Here is a 23,557-nt window from a genome sequence, read left to right as displayed (position 1 = left end):
AAAATCGAAGTAATCAAAAAAAATCTGTGATGAACAAAATACCAAAATTTAAAGTGAAGACAGGATTAGTCTGGTTCTGTCTCACTCAGGCTCCCACAAGGATTGGCCCAGCAAAGATCTTGTCTTTATTTTAAATTTTGGTATTTTGTTCATCACAGATTTTTTTCCATTATTTTTGTCTAAGTTACGGTCAAATATACATAACACAAAACTCATCATTTGCAGCCATATTGAGGTGTACAAGTCAATGGTATTAAATACATTCAACTGCGTGTGTTCTCAGTTGCTCGGTCCTGTTCGACTCTGCGACCCCATGGACTGTAGCCCACTAGGCTTCTCTGTCCATGGAATTTTCCAGGCAAGAATACTGGAGTTGGGTAGTCATCTCCTCCTCCAGGCAGTCTTCCTGACTCAGGGATCGAACCTGCATCTCCTACGTCTCCTGCATTGGCAGGCGGGTTCTTTATCTTTGAGCCACGTGGGAAGCCCATTAAATACATTCACATTGTTGTGTGACTATCACCACCATCCATCCCCAGAAATTTCTTATCTTCCCCAACTGAAGCTCTGTCCCCATTAAACACAAACTCCCCTTTCTCCCTCGCCCAGCTTATTGGAAGCTACCCTTCTGCTATCTGTCTCTATGGATTTGACTACTCTAGGGAACTCTTGGAAGTACAATCAGAACTCTTTGTTCTTTTGTTATTGACATTTCACTCAGTGCATTGTCCTCAGGGTTCGTCTGTGTTGTAAGAGTACCAGAATTATCTTCCTTTTTAAGACTGAATAACATTTCGTTGTATGGATAGACCACATCTTGTTTATCCATTCATAGGTTGATGAACTTTGGGGTTTACTTCCACCCTTCAGCTATTGTGAATAGTGCTGCTATGCACATGGTTGTGCAAAGATTTTCTCGAGTCCCTGGCTTCAATTCTTTCGGAAACACAATTCATGGATTATATGGTAATTCTGCGTTTAGCTCTTTGAGGATAGGCAAAACTGTTTTCCAATGCACCAGGATTTCAGTTTCTCTACACCCTTCCAACACTTGTTCTTTCCATTAAAAAAAAAAAAAAAATTTAGCCAGCCTGGTGGGTGTGAGGTGGTGTCTCACGGTGGTTTTGATTTGCGTCTCCCCAGTGGCTAATGATGCAGAACACCTCTTCATGTGCTTCTTGGCCATTTCTCAACTCTGGAGTAATGTCCATTCAATTCCTTTGTCCATTTTTGAACTGGGCTGTTTTACTTTGTTGTTGTGATTGAGCTGTATCTTCATTACTTTTGACTTTAGCCTTAAATGTGACTAATCTTCATTGCTGAGGTTTTTGGTGTTTCCTTGAATTCTGCATGAAGGGACCTCATTTGCCTCGCCCTAGTTCCAGACCTGGTTCTCTGGGGAGGAAAATTCCTGGAGGGCCGGGTGACAGCCAGGCTGGGAGAAGGTCAGACGAGGGGGAGTGGGATGGGGGGGTGCCTGGTGGGAAGGGCAAAGTGGAGGGCTGAGGAAGGTCTGACCCTTGGTCTTCTCAAGGCTGCCGTGTAACAGCCCCTGTCTTTGAACAGGAGCCCTCCACGAGTGGTTTATCATCGGAAAGGAGGAGGAAGGGTTGAGTTCGATGTTTGGGCCAATGCCTGGGAGAGGTAACAGAATAGCTGCAAATGTGGTGTTGAGGATGGGGAAGGACAAGTGGCCAGGAGAGGTGGGTGCTCAGCCATGCCAGCCTCCTGGGGATGTGTGCCCAGCCACGTGGACCCTACAGGGATGAAGACCCCAGAGACAGTGCAGACCCACCCTCCTCCCTTACCCTTTGACCTGCCAGGCAGTTGGGGCTGCATAGGAGGTCCACTCACCAAGCTCAAACAGACTGCTTCCCTCTTCTAAAGGACGGGTGCCCTTCCTGCATCCTGGGTAGCATGTGGTGTATCCATCACCAGCTGTGCATGTGTGTGCAGCTGAGTCCGACTCTGTGGTGCCCCGCAGAGAGAAGCCCGCCAGGCTCCTCTGTCCATGGGATTCTCCAGGCAAGAATACGGGAGTGGGTTGCCATTATCTCCCGACCCAGGGATGGAACCCGCCTCTCCTGTGTCTCCTGCATTGGCAGGCAGGTTCTTTACCACTGAGCCACCTGGGATGCCTTATCCATCACCACGGCCAAGCCCAAAGGCAGTGGTGGTGATGCGTCGAGTCTCTAAGGAACTGAGAGAACCTCAGATTCTCACCAGAATTCAACCCACATCACAGCGTCGTTAGCATCAAACTGGGACCTGCTTGTTCTGACTTCTGGACAGCATCCTAAGAAGAGTGGTTATTAGGGTCATTAATAATAATCAGTTGGCCTTTATTCTCAAAGACAGAAGTGTTCCTTCTGGGAAGCCTAGCTGAAATGCCACATCCCAATTTGATAAAAACTATAAATATACAAATCTGAGTTCAATGAATATGAAGCAGAATAAATAAAAAGAAAAGCACACTGAGCTCTATCATAATTAATTTTCTGAATTCAGAGATAAACAGAAAACACTAAATGCAGCCAGGTAAGAAGGAGACCTATAGAGGAACAATCTGCAAATGCCAGTCGTGTTCTTTTTGGAAACAGTGCAAGCTGGAAGTCAGTGGGGCTAATATCTTTAAAATAGAGAAAGAAATTGTTCATCTAGAATTCTATTTTCTGCAAAACTATCTTTCCAAAATGCAAGGCAAAATAAGGAGTTTTAAAGACCCGAGCAGACTGACATTACAGGAAATATTAAAGGAAGTTAATATTAAAGGAAGCAGAAAGAAGATAATATTAGGTAGAAATCTGGATCTACAGAAAAAGAGGCAAGAGTATCAGAAGTGGCAAATATGTAGAGAAATGTAAAAAAAAAAATTAAAAACAAACAAAAGCTCATTTTAAGACTGGTTATTCACAGTGATATTTGTGGCATTCTGGCAGTTCTTAGTTTTATTTAAAAACTTGAATTAATATATTTAAATTATAGATGTCATGTATACTCATTTCATTCAGATTCAAATAGAAACTCAATAATAATAAAATTTCAATCTATTCCCTGAAAGAAGTAATGTTTGATAATCAACCTCCTATACATTTTGTATATTAAACATTAAAATATACAAACAAGTATGGAATATTAATTTTTACATGAAATATTAAACATTATTATGCTAATTGCATTTAAAAACACTAAAAGAAAAATTTTCTTCAACTTTTAATTTCCTTAAAAAACAACTGACCATTTGAAACAAAATATCAACAATATACTCTGAAAAGTAAAATCTATGACCACAGTAGTACATAGGACAGCGGAATTAAATGAAAGAATATTGTTGCAGGATACTTACATTATATGTGAAGTGGTACAACATTTGACGGTAGACTGTGATATGTACATTTAAATTCTGGAGCTACTTCTGAAAATTAGAACAAAGAGATTCGATTGATTAGAGAGAATCAATCTGTGGGGAAAATGGAAATTAAAAAAACATAATTAATTGCAAAGAAGAAAGGAAAAAAAGAACAAAAGACAGATGGGACAAATAAGAAACAAGGGGATACGGCTTCTCTGCTGGCTCCGTTGTTGAGAGTCCTCCTGCCAATGCAGAGATACGAGCCTCATCCCTGGTCTGGGAAGATTCCATATGGGGCAGCTAAGCCCGTGTGCCACAGCTTCTGAAGCCCATGGACCCCGGAGGCCATGCTCTGCAACAGGAGGAGCCACAGCAATGAGAAGCTTGTGTTCGGCATCTAGAGAGTGGTCCTGCTTGCCACAGCTGGAGAAAAGCCACCGAGCAATGCAGACCCAACATAGTCCAAAAAAAAGTGGAAAGATGGTAGACCTACACCCAGTGATTCTGATAATTATATCAAACGTTTACATCTGCACATACTTTAGTAAAAGGCAGAGATTGTGACACGGGATGAAAGAGCAAGGCTCAACTATATGCTGCTTGAAAGTGAACATGTTAGCCGCTCAGTCGTGTCTGGCTCTTTGCGGCCCCATGGACTGGAGCCCGCCAGGCTCCTCTGTCCATGGAATTGTCCAGGCAAGAATTCTGGAGTCGGTAGCCATTTCCTTCTCCAGGGAAGCTTCTCAACCCAGGGATCGAACTCAGGTCTCCTGCATTGCGGGTAGATTCTTCACCATCTGAGTCACTAGGGAAGACCCCATATGCTGCTTATAGAAACCTATTTTAAATATACAAAAATCAATTGTATGTTCACATACTATCAAAAAAAGTTGGTAAGTGAAAATTTAAAATGCTGTGTTATAAATGAATTATATAAACGAAAAGCAAAAGAATGAGGGAATATTGAAAAGGCACCCGAGCCAGTCTGAAAGAGCTCCCAATGGCCAATGCTGTAACAATATTAGAAACAGAATAAACCTGACAGTATTTGATTATAGAGGAAAACAATGGAAGGGGAAAGACTAGCGATCTCCTCAAGAAAATTAGAGATATCAAGGGAATATTTCACGCAAAGATGGGCACGATAAAGGACCGAAATGGTATGGACCTAACAGAAGCAGAAGACATAGAGAATACACAGAAGAATTATACAAAAAAGATCTTAATGACCCGGATGACCTCGGTGATGTGATCACTCACCTAGAACTGGACATCCTGGAGTGTGAAGTCAAGTGGGCCTTAGGAAGCATCACTACTAGCAAAGCTAGTGGAGGTGATGGAATTCCAACTAAGCTATTTCAAATCCTAAAAGATGATGCTATCAAAGTGCTGCACTCAATATGCCAGCAAATTTGGAAAACTCAGCAGTGACCACAGGACTGGAAAAGGTCAGTTTTCATTCCAATCCCAAAGAAGGGCAATGTCAAAGAATGCTCAAACAACCACACAATTGCACTCATTTCATATGCTAGCAAGTTAATACTCAAAATCCTTCAAACTAGGCTTCAACAGCACGTGAACTGAGAACTTCTGGATGTACAAGCTGGATTTAGAAAAAGCAGAGGAACCAGAGATCAAATTGCCAACATCCATTGGATCAGCAAAAAAGCAAGAGACTGCCTGGATCGCAACAAACTGTGGAAAATTCTTAAAGAGATGGGGCTATCAGACCACCCTCCCTGTCTCCTGAGAAATCTGTATGCAGGTCAAGACGCAACAGTTAGAACCAGACATGAAACAATGGACTGGTTCAAACTGGGAAAGGAGTACGTCAAGGCTGTATATTGTCTCCCTGCTTATTTAACTTATATGCAGAGTACACCATGTGAAATGCCACGCTGGATGAAGCACAAGCTGGAATCAAGATTGGCGGGAGAGATATCAGTAATCTCAGATATGCAGATGACACCACTCTTATGGCAAAAAGTGAAGAACTAAAGAGCCTCTTGATGAAAGTGAAAGAGGAGAGTGAAAAAGCTGGCTTAAAACTCAAGATTCAAAAATGAAGATCATGGCATCCGGTCCCATCATTTCATGGCACATAGATGGGGAAACAATGGAAAGAGTGACAGACTTTATTTTTTGGGGCTCCAAAATCACTGCAGATGGTGATTTCAGCCATGAAACTAAAAGACTCTTACTCCTTGGAAGAAAAGTTATGACAAACCTAGACAGCATTCTAAAAAGCAGACATATTACTTTACTGATAAAGCTCCATATAGTCAAAGCTGTGATTTTTCCAGTAGTCATGTATGGATGTGAGATTTGGAGCATAAAGAAGGCTGAGTGCGAAAGAATTGATGCTTTCAAACTGTGGTGCTGGAGAAGACTCTTGAGAGTCCCTTGGACTGCAAGATCAAACCAGTCAGTCTTAAAGGAAATCAACCCTGAATATTCATTGGAAGGATTGATGCTGAAGCTGAAGCCCTAGTACTTTGGCCACCTGATGTGAAGAGCCAACTCATTGGAAAAGACCCTGATGCTGGGAAAGACTGAGGGCAGGAGAAGGGGACGACAGAGGATGAGATGGTTGGATGGCATCACCAACTCAACAGACATGAGTTTGAGCAAGCTCCGGGAGATGGTGATGGAAGGGAAGCCTGGTGTGCTGCAGTCCATGAGTTCTCAAAGAGTCGGGTATGATTGAGTGACTGAACAACAAGTATTGGATTATAACCCAAATAATAAACTGAATATATTTTAGTCTGAACAAATATAAATTAATAATGTAATAGATAAATAAATGAAATTATATGAAAAGGAATATCACTGAAGTGAAATGAAAATGAATGATACCTATTTATAGAAGAAGCCCAATTAATTCATGTAAAAAGGAATAAGGGGAAATAGAAAAATCCAAATAGAATTTCATGGATATCATGGAGGCAAAATACACCAATGGATGCTAAAATTAGTGGGAGAAAGTGTAAGAAGAAACAGAACCTTTGCATTGCCTCAAAGTATCTCCCTGCTCTCTTACAAAAAGAAAAATAGTGGCTATACAGTGGAGGAACCTGACAGACACCATCTTTACAAAATGATGAAAGTTCCCGTCACAAGAAATAAGACACGGTAACATCGAGGACTCCCTGATATGGCACAGGTTACTCCTATGGTATTTCTCTTGATGATGCAGAACCTCAAATCACTATGAGAAGGCATGACGCAACACAAATCAAGGAACGGTCCAGAAAACACCTGACCACTGACTGCTCTTCAAGAGTGCCGAGTCCTGACCAACGGAAACACTGAACAACCGCAAGACTGCAGGGGCCTAAGGACGCGCCAACTAGAGGCAGCGTGGGATCCTGAGCTGCACTCCAGAAGTGAAGAGCATTTGTGGAAAAGTGGTAAAATCCAAATAAAATTTGTAGTTTAGTTAACAGTATTTTACCAGTGTTAATATCTCGGTTTTTAAATTAGTCCATGACTTAGGCGTTACCATTAGAAAAGGTGACTAAAGGGTATATGTGTCTTCTGATATTCTGCGTCTAAAAAAGAATATATATATATATTGTTTTTATGTATATATAAATGTATATATATTATATATGTATATAAATGTGTATATATGTACACGTGCATATAAAGAATGTATATATTTGCATATGTATATGAATATATAGATACATAAACTAAATCTCTTTGCTGTACTCCTGAAACTAACACAACATTGTAAATCAGCTGTACGTCAGTTGGCGAGAACAGCGTGGAAACATATACACTACCACACATGAAGTAGATAGCCAGTGGGAATTCGCTGTATAATTCACAGAACTCAAACTGGGACTCTGTAACAACTTAGAGGGGTGGGAGGTGGGAGGGATGGTCGAGAGGGCGGGGATGTACGTACACCTATGGCTGATTCAGGTTGATGCATGGCAGAAACCAACACAATATTGTAAATCAATTATCCTTAAATTAAAAAAAAACAACAATAAAACACCAAAAGTGCATACACCTAAGTAAAGGCTTTATATATTACAGGTCTAGCCATCGCTTGACTGTAACCTTGTGAGAAGCCTTGAGCCTGAACCACTCAGTTCATGGATTGCTGATGCTCAGAAGTTGTTAATAAATTTTGTTGTCTTAAGTCTCTGTGTTTTGGGTTACTTTTAAAATGTAACAATAGATACCTACTACATAGTGAGTTTTAGGAAATCGTTAATATAAACAGAATAAACATGTGGTCAAGACTGCCAAAAATAATTCTACATCAATAAAAAGTTGTTTGTTTTGAAAAAAAAAAACAAAACCTTAACAAACAATACAGTTTACGATAGCATAACTTACATGAACGCCTAGGGATAAACGTCACACAATATATACCAGACCTGCCCCCTAAAAACTATAAAACACTGAAATTAAAAAGAAAAATAAGAGAGAAACTAAAGATGGTATGAAGAAATAAAGAGCTATATCTTGTTCATGGATCCAAAGATTCGATATGGTTAGATATCAATTTTGCCATCAATAATCTATGGATTCAGTGCGAATCTCAATTATAATCACACTGGTCTTTTTGTGGCAGTTGATAAGGCAGTTCTAAAATTTACATGGAAATTCAAGGAACATGAATAGCCAAATCAATTTTGAAAAAGAAGAAAGAAGGAGGATTTATACCACTGAATTTTAAGACCTACTGTGAAGCAGTATGCCGTTGGTGTAAGAACAAATATCTAGATCAGTGGAACAGAATAGAGAACCTAGAAAAAGATCCAGCTTTGTATGGCCAACTGATTTTTTAAAAAAATGGGTGTGGTGAATCTTAGGGAAAAGGAAAGTCTTTAAAACAAATATTGATACATAAAAACATAAACATACATAAAAACACGAACCTCAACCCCTACCTCACATCACACACAAAAGTAATTTTGAAATGGATCACAGACCCGAACATAAAAACCAAAAATATAAAACTTCTAGGAAATGGAGAGAGATGATTTGTGCCCTTGAGGTAGGCAAAGGGTTTTTAAATTCTTTGCATTTTCTCTCTTTATTTCTGGTGGCCCTGGGTTGCTGCTGTGGCACGGCTTCTTGTGCTGGCTTTTCTGGTTGTGGAGCACAGGTTCTGGGCTGCGGGCTGTGTGTCTGCGGCACGTAGGTTTAGTTTGCCCCATAGCACCTGGAATCTTCTGGGTCCAGGGACTGAACCTGTGTCGTCTTTATCGGCAGTCGGATTCAAATCCACTGTACCACCCGGGAAGTACTCCGGCAAAGGGTTCTTAGTAAGACCCGCACCGTCACAAAGCGCAAAATGACGAAAATGGACGCCAGCAAAATGAACATCCGGCTTTCAAATGACCCGTTAAGACCGTGGACAGACAAACCAGGCTGCGAGAACAGAGCTGCAGCTCACAATCTGATAAGGGACTTTAGCAGAATTTAATAAGCGCATGAACAACGTAATTAAAATATTGGATGAAAAACTGAACAGATACTTCACACAAGGAGCTCTGCAGACAAGGGAGCCCTTGGCTGTTCCCTCTGCCTGAAGTGTCTCCTCCTCCATCCGTCTCACTAACTCCCTCTTCTCTTCAAGTCTTTGCTCAAACTTCGCCTTCTCAAAGAGGCCTCCCTTGACATTTCACTAAATATTACACTCTGCCCCGGCTCCTCCCCACCACACACATATTCCAAATCCCCTATTTTTTCTTCTTGCTTTTTTTCCCTTGGCACACCCATCACTTTCTAACACACTGTAAAATTTACTTACTTATGCTTATTCATTATCTCCGTCCCCTGTGAGAATGAGCAAGAACTCTGTGTATTTTTCCACTGATGCATCCCGAGCGTCTACATGAGTGCCTGACATGTAGTAGGTGTTCAAAAAAAAAAAAAAAAATCTCTCTTTTATACGTGAGTGAATGAATAAAAGGCTGCTTTTATGCTTCTGCTTTGTTTTTGATCTCCAGCAGTGTTACTTTGATATGTCAGGCATGAATTCATTTTCATTTATCCTGCTACAGACTTGCCATGCATCTTAAATGTAAGATTTCCATCCATCGTCAGTTCTGGGAAATTCTTCGTCATTGTATCTTCACGAAGTTCACCTTTTAGTCCTGTTCTGTCTAGTTGCTTCTAGAATGTCAATTAGATAACGTTATGCTATTTATTTGATCCTCGTGTCTCTTAACGGCTTTCTTTTTTTTTCTGACCTCCTTTTTTTCTCTTTGCATCAGCAGGTAATTTCTTTCACTCCACCTTTTATTTGACAAATTCTGTTTTCAGGAAACAGGTCTAATCTGCCATTTTTCCAAATATGAAGGTTTTCATACCATCAGTAAGATTTTCACAGCCAATTCTGCTTGGTTCCTTTTCAAATTTATTTGGTCTCCCCCCCCATCCCCGAGAGTGCTTTATTAATTCCCCATAATTTTGGTTTCCAGTTTCAGTTCTTTAAAACATTTAATGCTGTTCTCTCACATCATCCCACCTTCTTCTTCCCCCACTGTGTCCAAAAGTTTGGTTTTCATCTCTGTGTCCCCTTTGCTGCCCTGCATATAGGATCGTTGATACTATCTTTCTGGATTCCAACATATGTGTTAATGTACAATATTTGTTTTTCTGACTTCACTCTATACCATAGGCTCTAGGTTCATCCACCTCATTGGAACTGACTCAAATGCGTTTCTTTTCAGATAGCCAGTGGGAGTTTGATATACGATGCGGGGAACACAAAGCCGGCGCTCTGTGACAACTCGAGCAAAGCATAGGAGCGGGGCTTGAGAGGCAGGGGGCCCATGTACGCCTGTGACCGATTCGCACTGCTATATGGCAGAGGCCATCACAATATTGTAAAGGAATTATCCTCCAATTAAATAAATTTTACAAACATTTAAAAGAAATGTTTATTTAAGTTCCTTAATTAGTAGTTGCATGTATCTGATGAACTCGGGGTTCTGACTTGGGACTGTGAACACCTCGTTGGTAGGTTTATATTTGTGGGGTCCTTTGAGGCCAGGTTGTGGAGGAGGGGGATTTGCGTTTGCTTCCAGCAGGAGAACCTTATTGGAAATATCTTTAATTTTACAGTTTGGGGTTTTCTGGACCAAAACGTAGTGTAAATGTGACCCACAAACTTTTGTGAAATAAGAACACAGGAGACTGGTTTTCTCCACCTAGATTCCAGATGAAGACAGCGGCTTGCTTGCCATCTCCTTTGCCAACTTTTTAGTCAGGAAGTCCTGCTTCCCTAAAGACCAATCCCCTCTCTCTGGCTAAGCCCAACAGAGGCTTCTTGCTCCTGCAAAGTTTTCAGGGACTCTGAGCAACTGTCCAGACGGCGGCCCCACATGGAGCAACTCAGTGACCTATGTTGCCACAATCCCAACACAGCTCTGCCATCTTGACGGATGGCCCACAGAGTCTGGTTTTGGTCTAGAAGTGATTCACCTCTCTTCTTCTCACCATCCATTGGCCAGAACCAGTCCCGAGGCCAGGCCAGTTGGAAGAAGGCCGGGAATGTGTCCATCTGTGCCTGGAGATGCTGGCTGCAGGGGAGGGGGGGTCCCAACATCCCATCTTGCAGGTGCCATAAGCCCTCTCTCCTGTCCCTGACAACCACCAAGACCTACACTGCTAGGGCCCTGGGCCTGACTGATAGCCTGGAGTCACGTCAGCTTCAGGACTGGCTAAGCCGTCACTCACTTTTACCTCTCCCTTAAATTCTGGGTGACTTCTTCACCTTCCTGCAAGCTCAATTGCACATTGCAAATGATGTTTCTTATATTTTATGTAACATCCACAGGCATTTCGTTTTAGGGGGTATTATCTATTTCTGCTTTATTGACTATGCCAAAGCCTTTGACTGTGTGGATCACAATAAACTGCAGAAAATTCTGAAAGAGATGGGAATACCAGACCACCTGAGTTGCCTCTTGAGAAACCTACATGCAGGTCAGGAAGCAACAGTTAGAACTGGACATGGAACAACAGACTGGTTCCAAATAGGAAAAGGAGTACGTCAAGGCTGTATATTGTCACCCTGCTTATTTAACTTGTATGCAGAGTACATCATGAGAAACGCTGGGCTGGAAGAAACACAAGCTGGAATTAAGATTGCCGGGAGAAATGTCAATAACCTCAGATATGCAGATGACACCACCCTTATGGCAGAAAGTGAAGAGGAACTAAAAAGCCTCTTGATGAAAGTGAAAAAGGAGAGTGAAAAGTCAGCTTAAAGCTCAATATTCAGAAAACGAAGATCATGGCATCTGGTCCCATCACATTATGGGAAATAGATGGGGAAACAGTTGAAACAGTGTCAGACGTTATTTTTTTGGGCTCCAAAATCACTGCAGATGGTGATTTCAGCCATGAAATTAAAAGGCGGTTACTCCTTGGAAGAAAAGTTATGACCAACCTAGATAGCATATTGAAAAGCAGAGACATTACCTTGCCAACAAAGGTCCATCTAGTCAAGGCTATGGTTTTTCCAGTGGTCATGTATGGATGTGAGAGTTGGACTGTGAAGAAGGCTGAGCGCTGAAAAATTGATGCTTTTGAACTGTGGTGTTGGAGAAGACTCTTGAGAGTCCCTTGGACTGCAAGCAGATCCAACCAGTCCATCCTAAAGGAAATCAACCCTGAATATTCATCGGAAGGACTGATGCTGAAGCTGAAACTCCAATACTTTGGCCATCTTATGCAAAGAGTTGACTCATTGGAAAAGACCCTGATGCTGGGAAATATTGAGGGTAGGAGAAGAAGGGGATGACAGAGGATGAGATGATCAGATAGCATCACCGACTCAGTGGACATGAACTTGAGGAAACTCCAGGGGAGAGTGGAGAACGGGGAAGCCTGGTATGCTCCAGCCCATGGGGTCGCAAAGAGTCGGACATGACTTAGTGACTAAGCAGCAACAGCAGAAATGAGTATTATCCACACCTTGCAGACAAGGGGAACTGGTTAGAAAGCTTTGCTAACTGGCCCCAGGACGCACATGAGATAGCCTTGCTCTTGGTCAGGCCTGTGTGACCTAGGCATTCCAGCTGGCCTTCCTCGGGAGAGAGAGGGTGGGAAGGTGTCTGGCACAGATCAGGTGCAGGCTTCCCAGAGGAGGCAACCTTCGACAGGGCCTGAAGGGTACAGGTTGGGGCGCAGGGGTGTGGCCATGACCCAGACCAGGCAGAAGCCTGAGGGTGTGACAAGGTCAGGACACAGGTGAGCTGCTCCATAAATATTTACTGAATAAATGAATAAATAAATAGCCTATGAGAGGGCTGAGGGGGTGAATCAAGCTGTCAGTAAAGCCTGAGTCAGTCTCTCTCGTGATGGCTTGTGTTTGACCCCGAGTGTTTCTACCTGTTCTTGCCTCATTTCCCAAGCTAAACAAGCCGGGAAGGACTTGTGGGAACGCCAGGGAATGAGTCCCTCTTCCAGTCTTAGCAACTGCAGTTACCTAAAATTGCAAGCCTGTCTGATCTTATTAGCGAAATAAGACTCAAAGGGGGGCCTAAGGTGGAAGTTCAGCCCTGATGTGGAGACGCAGCCTCTTTGTCTGTCTCCGGTCCTGGGTAGAACCCTGGACGCTGCCAGGCTGGCCGAGTGAGAGCCCCACGCCCGCGCCCCAAGCCCGCCCCAGGGAGGAGAAGACAAACAGAGGGCAGAGCCAAGTTCAGCCTGGACCACACTCAGTGCCTGGCTCCGTCATAAACACCCTCCCTCGTCTTTATTACGAGGCGGGAACTTGAGCCCCAGGGCCTACAGGAAGGGCTCCGTCCAGAAAAGCCCACTGAGGCAGATACCAACGGGAGGCCTAGCAGCGTGGGCCTTAGGTGAGCGGCGAAGGGGTCAGGAGGAAAGGCCAGGAGTCGGGGCTCCGGATCCTGTTCAAGGACCTTGACACCTTGACGTTCATGCAGTGAGAGAGCTGAATAGGCGGAAGCTCGTAGGACCCAACGCGGAGGTCTTATTTGCAGCAGCAAGTTGCTTCTCTAGGGAGTGTTTCAGAAGACAGAAATATTGTGGTCTGCTCGGGTGGCTAGGATGCATCACAGAAACAGCTGTTTATCGATCTCCTCCTGGGGGCCACGCTCAAATTAGTGCTTTCACACCCATTATCTTAGGCACTCCTTGTGAAAGCCTGCAGACAGGTATCATTATCCCCGGTTTTTAGATGAGGGATCGAAGAAGCACTGGTTAAGTAACTCGCCCCAGGTCACTTAGCTGGTAAGTGTGGCCTGGGGAGCCTCTTCCCCATCAGACTCGGAGAAGGTGGTCTGCCTCAACACCGTTTTTTTTTAAGGAGCCGCTGGACACCTGTGCAGTTTTGCCTAAAGCAGAAAAAATAATGTTCAAGGACTTGAAGGCTTATAAAGCTTAAAACAAAATTTTATTATTTTTTAGTTTTTACAATATTGTGTTGGTTTCTGCCAGACTACAATGCACGTCATTTATATCTATATATATCTTCCCTCCCTCTAAAGGAAATCAACCCTGAGTATTCACTGGAAGAACTGACACTGAAGCTCCAATAGTTTGGCCACCTGATGCCAAGAGCCAGCTCATTGGAAAAGACCCTGATGCTGGGAAAGACTGAGGGCAAAGGAGAAGGGGATGACAGAGGACGAGATGGTTGGAATGCGTCACTGACTCAATGGACATGAATTTGAGCAAACTCTGGGAGATAGTGAAGGACAGGGAAGCCTGACGTGCTGCAGTCCACGGGGCTGCAAAGAGTCGGACACGACTGAGCAACTGAACAATAGCCCATCCGTCTTAAGCCTCACTCCCTCCTGCTCCATCCCGCCACTCTAGGTCATCACAGGGCACCGAACTGGGCTCCTCTGCTGTACAGCAACGTGGGAGGGGCTCACGGGAGTCAGCGCATCTCGGAGGGATTCAGAGTGGAATCCCAGGCTCTCTGGAGGTCTGAATGGATGAGGATGAAGCTGCTCCTGTTGGCGATGGGTGGCTCCGCTACCCCCACGCCAAATGCACTTCTTTTTGTTTGTTTCTTCTTTAAACTTTTAATAAGTGAAAACTCCTGAGAGAGCAAACCAAATGTTCTCACCAAAAAATAAAAAAAGGATAAATATGTGAGGTGATCAGTTCAGTTCATTTGCTTAGCCGTGTCCAACTCTTTGCGACCCCATGGACCACAGTACTCCAGGCCTCCCTGTCCATCGCCAACTCCTGGAGCTTACTCAAACTCATGTCCATTGAGTCGGTGATGCCATCCAACCATCTCATCCTCTGTCATCCCCTTCTCCTCCCACCTTCAATCTTTCTTTATGTGAGGTGACAGGCATGTTAATTATCTAGTTGGGGGGGAATCCTTTCACGATGTTCGTACATGCTAAGTTGCTTCAGTCATGTCTGATTCTTTGCGACCCCAGGCTCCTCTGTCCATGGCATTTCTCTGGCAAGAATACTGGAGCGGGTTGCCATACCCTCCTCCAAGGAATCTTCCCTACCCGGGGGTGGAACCCCCATCTCTCAGGTCTCCAGCATTGGCAAGTGGGTTCTTTACCATTTGCGCCACCTGGGAAACCTGTATAAGTGTATCAAAACACCATGATGTACTCTTCAAATATCTCACAATCCTATATGCGAATAACATGTCAATAAGCTAAAAAAAACTTAAAAAAATGGAGTACTGTAGATTCACAGGAAGTTGCAAAATTAGTAGAGAGGTCCCAAGAACCCATCGCCTAATTACCCTCATAGTTAATCTTCCATTTTGTAGTGAAATATCACATGGAGGAATTTGACGTTGGTGTGGTGTTCGAGTATAGTTCTATATCATTAATTATTTTTATTGGGGTGGACATGGAACAACAGGCTGGTTCCAAATAGGAAAAGGAGTATGTCAAGGCTGTCTATTGTCACCCTGATTATTTAACTTCTATGCAGAGTACATGAGGAGAAACGCTGGGCTGGAAGAAACACAAGCTGGAATCAAGATTGCCGGGAGAAATATCAATAATCTCAGATATGCAGATGACACCACCCTTATGGCAGAAAGTGAAGAGGAACTAAAGATCCTCTTGATGAAAGTGAAAGAGGAGAGTGAAAAAGTTGGCTTAAAGCTCAACATTCAGAAAACGAAGATCATGGCATCCAGTCCCATCACTCCATGGGAAATAGATGGGGAAACAGTGGAAACAGTGTCACACTTTATTTTTGGGGGCTCCAAAATCACTGCAGATGGTGACTGCAGCCATGAAATTAAAAGACGCTTACTCCTTGGAAGAAAAGTTATGACCAACCTAGATAGCATATTGAAAAGCAGAGACATTACTTTGCTGACTAAGGTCCGTCTAGTCAAGGCTATGGTTTTTCCAGTAGTCACGTATGGATGTGAGAGTTGGACTGTGAAGAAGGCTGAGCACCGAAGAATTGATGCTTTTGAACTGTGGTGTTGGAGAAGACTCTTGAGAGTCCTTTGGGCTGCAAGGAGATCCAACCAGTCCATTCTAAAGGAGATCAACCCTGGGATTTCTTTGGAAGGAATGATGCTAAAGCTGAAACTCCAGTACTTTGGCCACCTCATGCGAAGAGTTGACTCATTGGAAAAGACTCTGATGCTGGGAGGGATTAGGGGAAGGAGAAGAAGGGGACGACAGAGGATGAGATGGCTGGATGGCATCACCGACTCAATGGACGTGAGTTTGAGTGAACTCCGGGAGTTGGTGATGGACAGGGAGGCCTGGCGTGCTGCGATTCACGGGGTCACAAAGAATCGGACACGACTGAGTAACTGAACTGAACTGAACTGAACTGAATTGTACAGCAGAGTGAATCAACTATATGTCTACATATATCCCCTCTTGTTTGGATTTCCTTCCTATTAAGGTCACCATAGAGCTTTAGGTAGGGTTGCCTGAGCTATCCAATAGGTTCTCGTCAGTTATCTATTTCACGCATAGTATCGTAGTGTGTATGTGTCAACCTCAATGTCCCGATCCATCCTACCCCTTCTTTCCCCCTCGCTACCCAGATATTTGTTCTTATGTCTGTGTCTCTATTTCTGCTTTGTAAATAAGGTCATCTACACTAATGTTTTCAGATTCTACATTTATGTGTTAGTAAACAATATTTATCTTTCTCTTTCTGATTTACAGTTCCATGTCATATTTATCACTGGCTTCCCAAGTGGCCCTAGTGGTAAGGAATCCACCTGCCAGTGGAGGAGACATAAGAGACACGAGCTCCATTCCTGGGTTGGGAAGACCCTCTGGAGGAGGGCATGGTTGCCTGGAGAATCCCATGGACAGAGGAGCCTGGTGGCTACAGTCCGTGGGGTCGCAAAGAGCCGGACACGACTTGGTGGCTGAACAGCGAGGCTAGAAGGGACTGAGGCGTGAGTGAGGACAGCCCTGGCTGCGGGCAGCTCGGGGTCTGAGGAGGGTGGCTGCCGGCAAACAACTGCGTCTCAGTGACTCTCGCAGGATGGAGTGGTCTGGGTCCCTCAAGCTGGACACCAGCAGCTCTGCCCCAGGAGAGTGGCATGCAGTACGTTGGAACTGTTTTGAAAAACGGGGTTTCTGATTGAGAAGCCAGCTTGAATAATAACATCTAGTACTGTATTCTGAAGGGCTAATTGTTTCATATTTATAAAGATTCTTAATTATCTGCAGCAAATGCATTTAGTTCACTTGGTAATTGAATTAAGGAAAATGTCTTTTCCGGCATTGTAAGTCATTGCAATCATTAAAAAAAAAAAAAAAAAAAGACAGAATAACTTTAAAGTACTTCCCTACATGACCTAGACAAACTCGTTATTACTGAAAGCTGAATAATTCCATTAAGGGCCCTGTCGGCTCTAATATAATGGGAATTCTGGGGATACGAACCAAATTAAAATCACAAGAGCTGATGGAAATTTCCTTTCATTGGTGAGCCTATGTTGACCCCTATCTAGAAATGGTCCTTCCCCTGTGGGCTCTGGACACACTTTTTTTTTTTTTTTTTACACCTATCACACTGTATTGTGATTATCTCTGGGTTCTCTGTACCTTGTTTATGCCCCAAATGTGTTTGTCTCTTGAGAGCTAGACCACGTCTCGCCTGCTTAGGAATCATGAAAAAGAACCCCAATGTTCATAGCAGCACTACTAATAACAGCTAGCAAGCAACCTAGATGTCCACTGGCAGAAGAAAGGATAAAGAAATTTTGGTACATATAGACAACGGAATCTCACTCAGTCATAAAAAAGGAATGCATTCCAGTCGGTTCTGGTGAGGTGCATGAACCGAGAGCCTGTTATACAAAGTGAAGTAAGCAAGAAAGAGAAAAACAAATTTCACATATTAATGCATATATACAGAATCTAGAAAACTGGTGCTGATGAACCTAGTTTCAGGGCAGGAAGAGATATGCAGACGTAGAGAACAGACTTTGGACAGAGCAGGGGAAGGAGAGGGTGGGACGGATTGAGAGAGTAGCGTTGACATATACACACTGTCACGAATAAAAGCGATGGCCAGTGGGGATTTGCTGCGTGATGCTGGGAGCCAGCTCAGTGCTCTGTGACAACCCAGCCAGGCAGGGTGGGGTGGGGGTGCGGGGTGGGCCCCCCTCCCCTCCCTCCCCTCCCTCCCCTCCCTCCCCTCCCCTCCCTTCCCTTCAGAGGGGGGACTTATGTGTACTTGCGGCTGGTTCACGTTGTTGGATGGCAGAAGCCAGCACAATATTGTAAAGCAATCATCTCCCAATTAAAAATAATAAAAAGAAGTCTACACCTAACTGTAACACCCAAACTGAGTTGATACCTCTCCCTCCACGCCCGTGAAGTTCTTCAGAAAGCAGCCTCTCAACCTTTTATCTTTGGATGGACACATCTTTTAGTGGACTCCAACAGCCATATGGGGTTGCAAGATCCAAGTCATGGAATGTTGGTGAGGACGCCTTGGCCAGGGGACCCTCAGGCCCCAGGGGACTTGGGCCTTGATGCCGGAGCCTGGGCTTGTCAGGCAGCTTGGGTGGCGGTGGTGGTCAGGGAGTCAAGAGGAGCCCAGACCAACAGGCCCTGGATTTCGAAGAAAATTCAATACCTGTCCGGCTTTTATTGTACCATAAGGTGTCCCTGGTTGCACGGCCACCTCCTGGCCCCCTGCATGCCCAGTGGGCTCTGCTGATCAGGGAGCTGCCCGCCGTACCCCTACACAGCCCCCTGAAGCCATCAGACGGGCCCGTGTCTGCTCTGGTTCTTTATGGTGGTAAAACCCACTGGGATTTCCCACAGCAGTGGGGCAGGGTGGGGTGGCTCCCTGGATCTTCCAGAGGAGCATGAATTCAGCCAATGATCACCCGAGTGCCATGACCAGATGCTGGATCAGCCTCTGCTGATGCCACAGGGACCCCACCAGATGGGCCAATTAATGCCCGGAGCCTACAGCCAGTGTGGAGATTGATGCTGAACTGGTAAATGACTCCAAAGCAGGGTGAGTGCAGACTGATGTATTATCCACCAAGCAATAAACCAGGGGCGGGGGGCAGGGATGGAGGCGCGGAGGGCGGGGCAAGCGGGAGGCTGCAGACGGGTGGGCTGCTGCCCACACGGTGGGTGCTTGGCACTGAGCTGGCATCGCTAGCGGTCCATCCTCTCTCAAAGGGGACCGTCTTCTCCTCCCCGACTCTGGGCTCTTGTCCTCTCCCACCTTTCTCTCCCCATTACCTTCCCATGCCGACTCCAACACCTGCCCGTGGCTCTGATGTGCCCATGTCGTCAGGGCGCCAAGCTGCCGCCTCTCTCATTTCTTATTTCAAATGTTCGGGCGGAGATTGTGATCCCCATTGTCCAGTCTATGCATTGGCTGTCCCAGGCAGGTCCACCCTGGGGCCATTAGCCAAGGCCTGTGTGGAGTGGACGACCCACCCGCCCGGGACACAGGTGCCCGGCAGGGGATGCCATGCGGCAGAGAGACACGAGGCCTGGGATTGAGTCCTGATCCACCCCTTATCAGGGGTATGGACTTGAGCTAGCCTCTTGCCTCTGCGCCTCAGCTCTATCACTGGAGCCTGGGATGGACTGAGGGAGGTTGCGTCCAACCCCAGGCAGGGTGGGCAGGGGACACGAAGGGGTTTTCTATACGGATGAGCAAGACGTAAAGGCTGCTGCCGATAGCCAGGGACTCACAGGGCAGTTTCGGATACGTGCTCGCTACCCATTTTTATAGAATTCCACATCCTTTCTGGATCTTGGGATTACAAAACAGCCACTGGGAAATCACGCACCCCATTAACACTGAGACTTTTATGTATTTACAATTCAGCTTAAATTTTTACCAAGAGAGGTTTTCAAAATGTAACATGTGTTAGTCACCGCGTGAATTGCGAAACCAAGGAAATATCTCCAAAGTGCTGGCCTTGACAATGTAATCTGGCAGGGCTTGGGGGGAATAAAAATAACGCTTCTCAGCATTGCCGCCTTGACCGGTAGGGGGGGCACGTGGAGCCCTCCCTGGGCTCCCAGGTAGCTTGTTGGCGTGTGTGCTGGTCCCCTCTCCTCCGCCCTGGCCATGCCCAGCCGTTGTGGGGTGTGGCGGGGCGGGGGGGGGGGGGGAGTGGGGAAGGAAGGAGACTGGGGAGTCAGGGGGCCTGGTTTGAATTCTAGGGGAACCACCCACTGGCCAGGTGATCTCGGGCATTTTCCAGAACCCGTTGTGCACAGAGAGGTTAGGGGACTGCCCACGGGGGCACTGCAGTGATGAGAGGTCCTCACCACTGGCCCCGTCTCCCAGGTGGGTCCAAACCCAGAGGCACCGTGCCCCCCGAAACCCTGAGGCAGCCTCTAAGGCTGGAGCCGCGTTTGGGAGGATGGAGGGGGCGGTGCCCGGATGTCCCCCGCAGCTGTACAGCCAGCTTGGTTTTCTAAACACAACAAGCCAGCACTTCCCCACGGAGCTACAAGCCCGCAGGTGGCTGGATGAACATGTGGTTTCTGGATGTGACATGAAAGTGAGCATTTGCAAGCTCTCTGTCTGGGTTCCCTGGGTTTGTTTTTCTTGCTTTTACGGCCCTGAAATATTCCCGATCGTGTTTATGTCGAGGCAGGACGCGTGGAGGCCAAGCGCTGCTGTATCACGATCGGCTTCATCATCCCTCCGAAAAGCACCAGAGGGGTACTGAGCCAGCCGAGCACAGAGCCCACCGCATAGGCGCCAGGCTTCTGGGCACCTGTCCACTGCCTCACCCCTGCCCATGCCAACTGCATCCTGGCCCCGACCTGGGAGCCCCTGTCCATTGGTGACGTCAGCTTCCCCCGGGCTCCACGTGAATGATTTCTGACCCTTGCTGCAGATGGGGAGTGATGGTGTGTTCAGTAGCTCAGTTGTGTCTGACTCTTTGGGACCCCACGGATTGCAGCCCACCAGGCTCCTCTGTCCATGGAATTCTCCAGGCAAGAATGCTGGGGTGGGGAGCCATTTCCTCCTCCCAGGGATCTTCCTCATCCAGGGATCGAACCTGCATCTCCTGCACTGGCAGACAGGCTCTGGATGGCTCTACCACTGAGCCATCACCGGGAAAGTCTCCCTGGTGGCTCAGACAGTAAAGAATCCGCCTGCAGTGCAGGAGACCCAGGGTTCCATCCCTGGGTTGGGAAGATCCCCTAGAGAAGGAAATAGCTACCCACTCCAGTATTCTTGCTTGAGAAATCTCATGGACAGAGGAGCCTGGTGGGCTACAGTCCAAAGGGTTGCAAAGAGTTGAATGAGACTGGGCAACTAACACTTTCAGGGAGAGTGGGGACCTGGATTAATTATTCCTACGCTGCAGGGGACAAAACTGAGGCTTGATAGCAACTTTCTGTCCATCGTGAGGCTCAAGGTCACACAGCAGTGCAAGATGAAGTTAGGGTTGAAAGCAGCCACTGTTTCTATCCTCTCGTTTCTATTCTGCATCCCCCGCCCCCGCCACACCCAAGGGTGATGCCTCAGTTTCTCACTGCAGTTCCGAAGCTCCCACAGCCTCCCCCGATGACACCCACTGTGGCCAACAGCTCACCCTTGGCTCCGTCTGGATCTCCCCTTTGGCTTGGATTATATGCCACCTAATGCCCCTGTCCTGATCGCCGGCTCTGCTTTTTAATTGTCTATGTCTTGCCTGCTCCCTGAGACTGTGAACCCCAGAAGGACAGGAGCCATGGGCCAGCTGCCCTGTGCCTGGCCTGGGGTGGCCACATAGCTGACTCTTAACCACGCTTGTTGAATGATGACTTGTTATTATTCCCTGAGGCTAGGTTCCAGCCTGTGTACGGCCACAGGAGGCTAGAATCTCCCCCCAACACACACATACCCCTGCCCCCAAGTCCTTGGCTGGCCAGCATTTCAAATGATATTGTTTCATATTAAATTATTTTAAATTCCATGGACCTGGGTTTCACAATCAAATAATTCGATCTTGTTTACAAATGGAATTTTTACTTTTTGACGGTTTCTAGCTTTGCTGGGCTGGATGGTCAGGAGAGCGTGTCCTCTCGTGCCCTCCTTCCCACCTCTGCTGCCTTCCCTGGGACGCTGTGGAGCCAGGGAATGGTCTTGGGGGGTAGGTGGAGGCCACCCAGCATGGCTGTGGGGGAGGCTGCCCCTCCAGTGGGCACTGGGCACAGAGGCCTCCCCTGCCTTTGACGTTCTGTTGTGAGTAAATCCATAAATTACAGAATAGGAAGGGACCACTGGTACTTGTTATTCCAACCCCGCTTTACAGACTAGGACACTAGGGTTCAAGACCAGAGTCCCTGTGGGTGGCCGAGACCCTATCCTTGCTCTTTGGACGCCGTCCTCCAAGGGCTATTCCACATCCTGTCTTCCTCCACCTATACTGATGAAATCTTTCCATGTTGCTTTGAGCTATGGAGACCTAGATGTGGGAAGACGTGACCTTTGGTCCCTAGATGCTCATAATCTGGGTGCTGGGGTCGGGGGTGGACAAGGAGACAAAAAGTGGCCGCGCTGAGGCTGGTGGGGCCCCGGACGGAGCAGGGGCAGGTTTGTGAGGGCACAGATGTGGGCTGAGCTGGGTGGTTGCTGGCCACCCCTTCTTAGGAGATGGTTGGACTCAGCATCTGAGTACGTTGACCAACGTGCGAAACTTTAGTCTCCCAGAGAGTCCCCGTCACCCTGGAGGCTGCCTCCTTGCCCCACAGCGCCGTCACCACTGGACACAGATTGGCAGCCTCTCCTCCAGAACTTGGTCTAAGCAAGTGACGGTCCCGGGGTGGGGGACGTGCTTCCTTGCTTTGTGGCCACTCGCGAGGGTGACCTGGGTTGGCCCCAGCAGCAGCCCTACTGGGCTTGGCTCAGAACGGTATCTGGCTGTTTCCAGAAGTTGCCGGCTCTCTGAGTTCGGAGCTGAACCTCCGAGGACCCGCCTGTGTGGGCCGCCCCCACGGGGCCACGGTGCTCGCGTCTCTGCCAGCCCTGGGGGTTGCAGAGGGCTCCTCAGGAAGGGCCTAGAGGAGGCTGGTTGACAACGTCCCAGCTAACTTCTCAGTGCAAAGGCAGGCACTTCATGCCGTGAAGGTCCTGGGAGACCGCGCAGGGCGGGCCCGATGGGCACTGTGGCCCCAGCCCATGCTGCTAGGGCCCCGACGTGCTCTGGACTCCTGCAGTCCACTCCCCACCTCTGTCTCGTCACTGTGACCTACGTGGTCCTCACACATCTCATAGTGCTGACCCCACCTGGGCACCTGGGATCAGACTGCAAACTACGTGGACAGTGGGGATGCCCCAGGCCGGCAGGGGAACGCCCAGGGCCGGCAGAAATGTACATCCAGCCAAGCTGAATGAGCGTCCACACTTTGGGCCAGAATCGACGTTCCTAGGTCTCTAACTTCTGGGTGTCCTGGTGTCGGTAACCATTCAGAACGTCACACGGGCACCTAAAGCCTCCTGAGAGAGAGGGAGGTGCGTCTACCTGTGTGTGTTGGGACAAACAGGTCTCCAAAATAAACAAGGTGAAAAAAAGCAAGATGCCAAACAAAGTGGGATCCATTTTCAAGTTTGAAAAAAAGATAGAGGGTTTTCCTTACTAGTCCAGGGGTTAAGAATCAGGCTGCCAATGCCGGAGTCGTGAGTTCGATCCCTGACCCGGGAGGATCCCACCTGCCCATGCGCCTCAACTACCGAGCCTGTGCTCTGGAGCCCAGGAACCACAACTACTGAGCCCACAAGTCGCAACACTGAAGCCCG

The 23,557-nt window shown here is 46.7% G+C and overlaps 1 long non-coding RNA gene across 1 annotated transcript in view; it reads right to left on the bottom strand.

The window, feature by feature from the left end:
* LOC108638542 overlaps positions 2,088–23,557 on the bottom strand; it is a 31,980-nt gene continuing 10,510 nt past the window's right edge. Inside the window, exons 2-3 of the long non-coding RNA XR_001919946.1 lie at positions 3,347–3,415; positions 2,088–2,296 (exon numbers count right to left, since the gene is read on the bottom strand). This is a non-coding gene — a long non-coding RNA (uncharacterized LOC108638542). The remainder of the gene's footprint in view (positions 2,297–3,346; positions 3,416–23,557) is intronic.

The sequence above is a fragment of the Capra hircus genome, chromosome 21 (assembly GCF_001704415.2).
Source record: "Capra hircus breed San Clemente chromosome 21, ASM170441v1, whole genome shotgun sequence".
In the NCBI taxonomy this organism is placed as follows: domain Eukaryota; kingdom Metazoa; phylum Chordata; class Mammalia; order Artiodactyla; family Bovidae; genus Capra; species Capra hircus.
The sequence above is the reverse complement of the archived record's forward strand: the minus strand, read 5'-3'. Positions and strand labels throughout refer to the sequence as shown.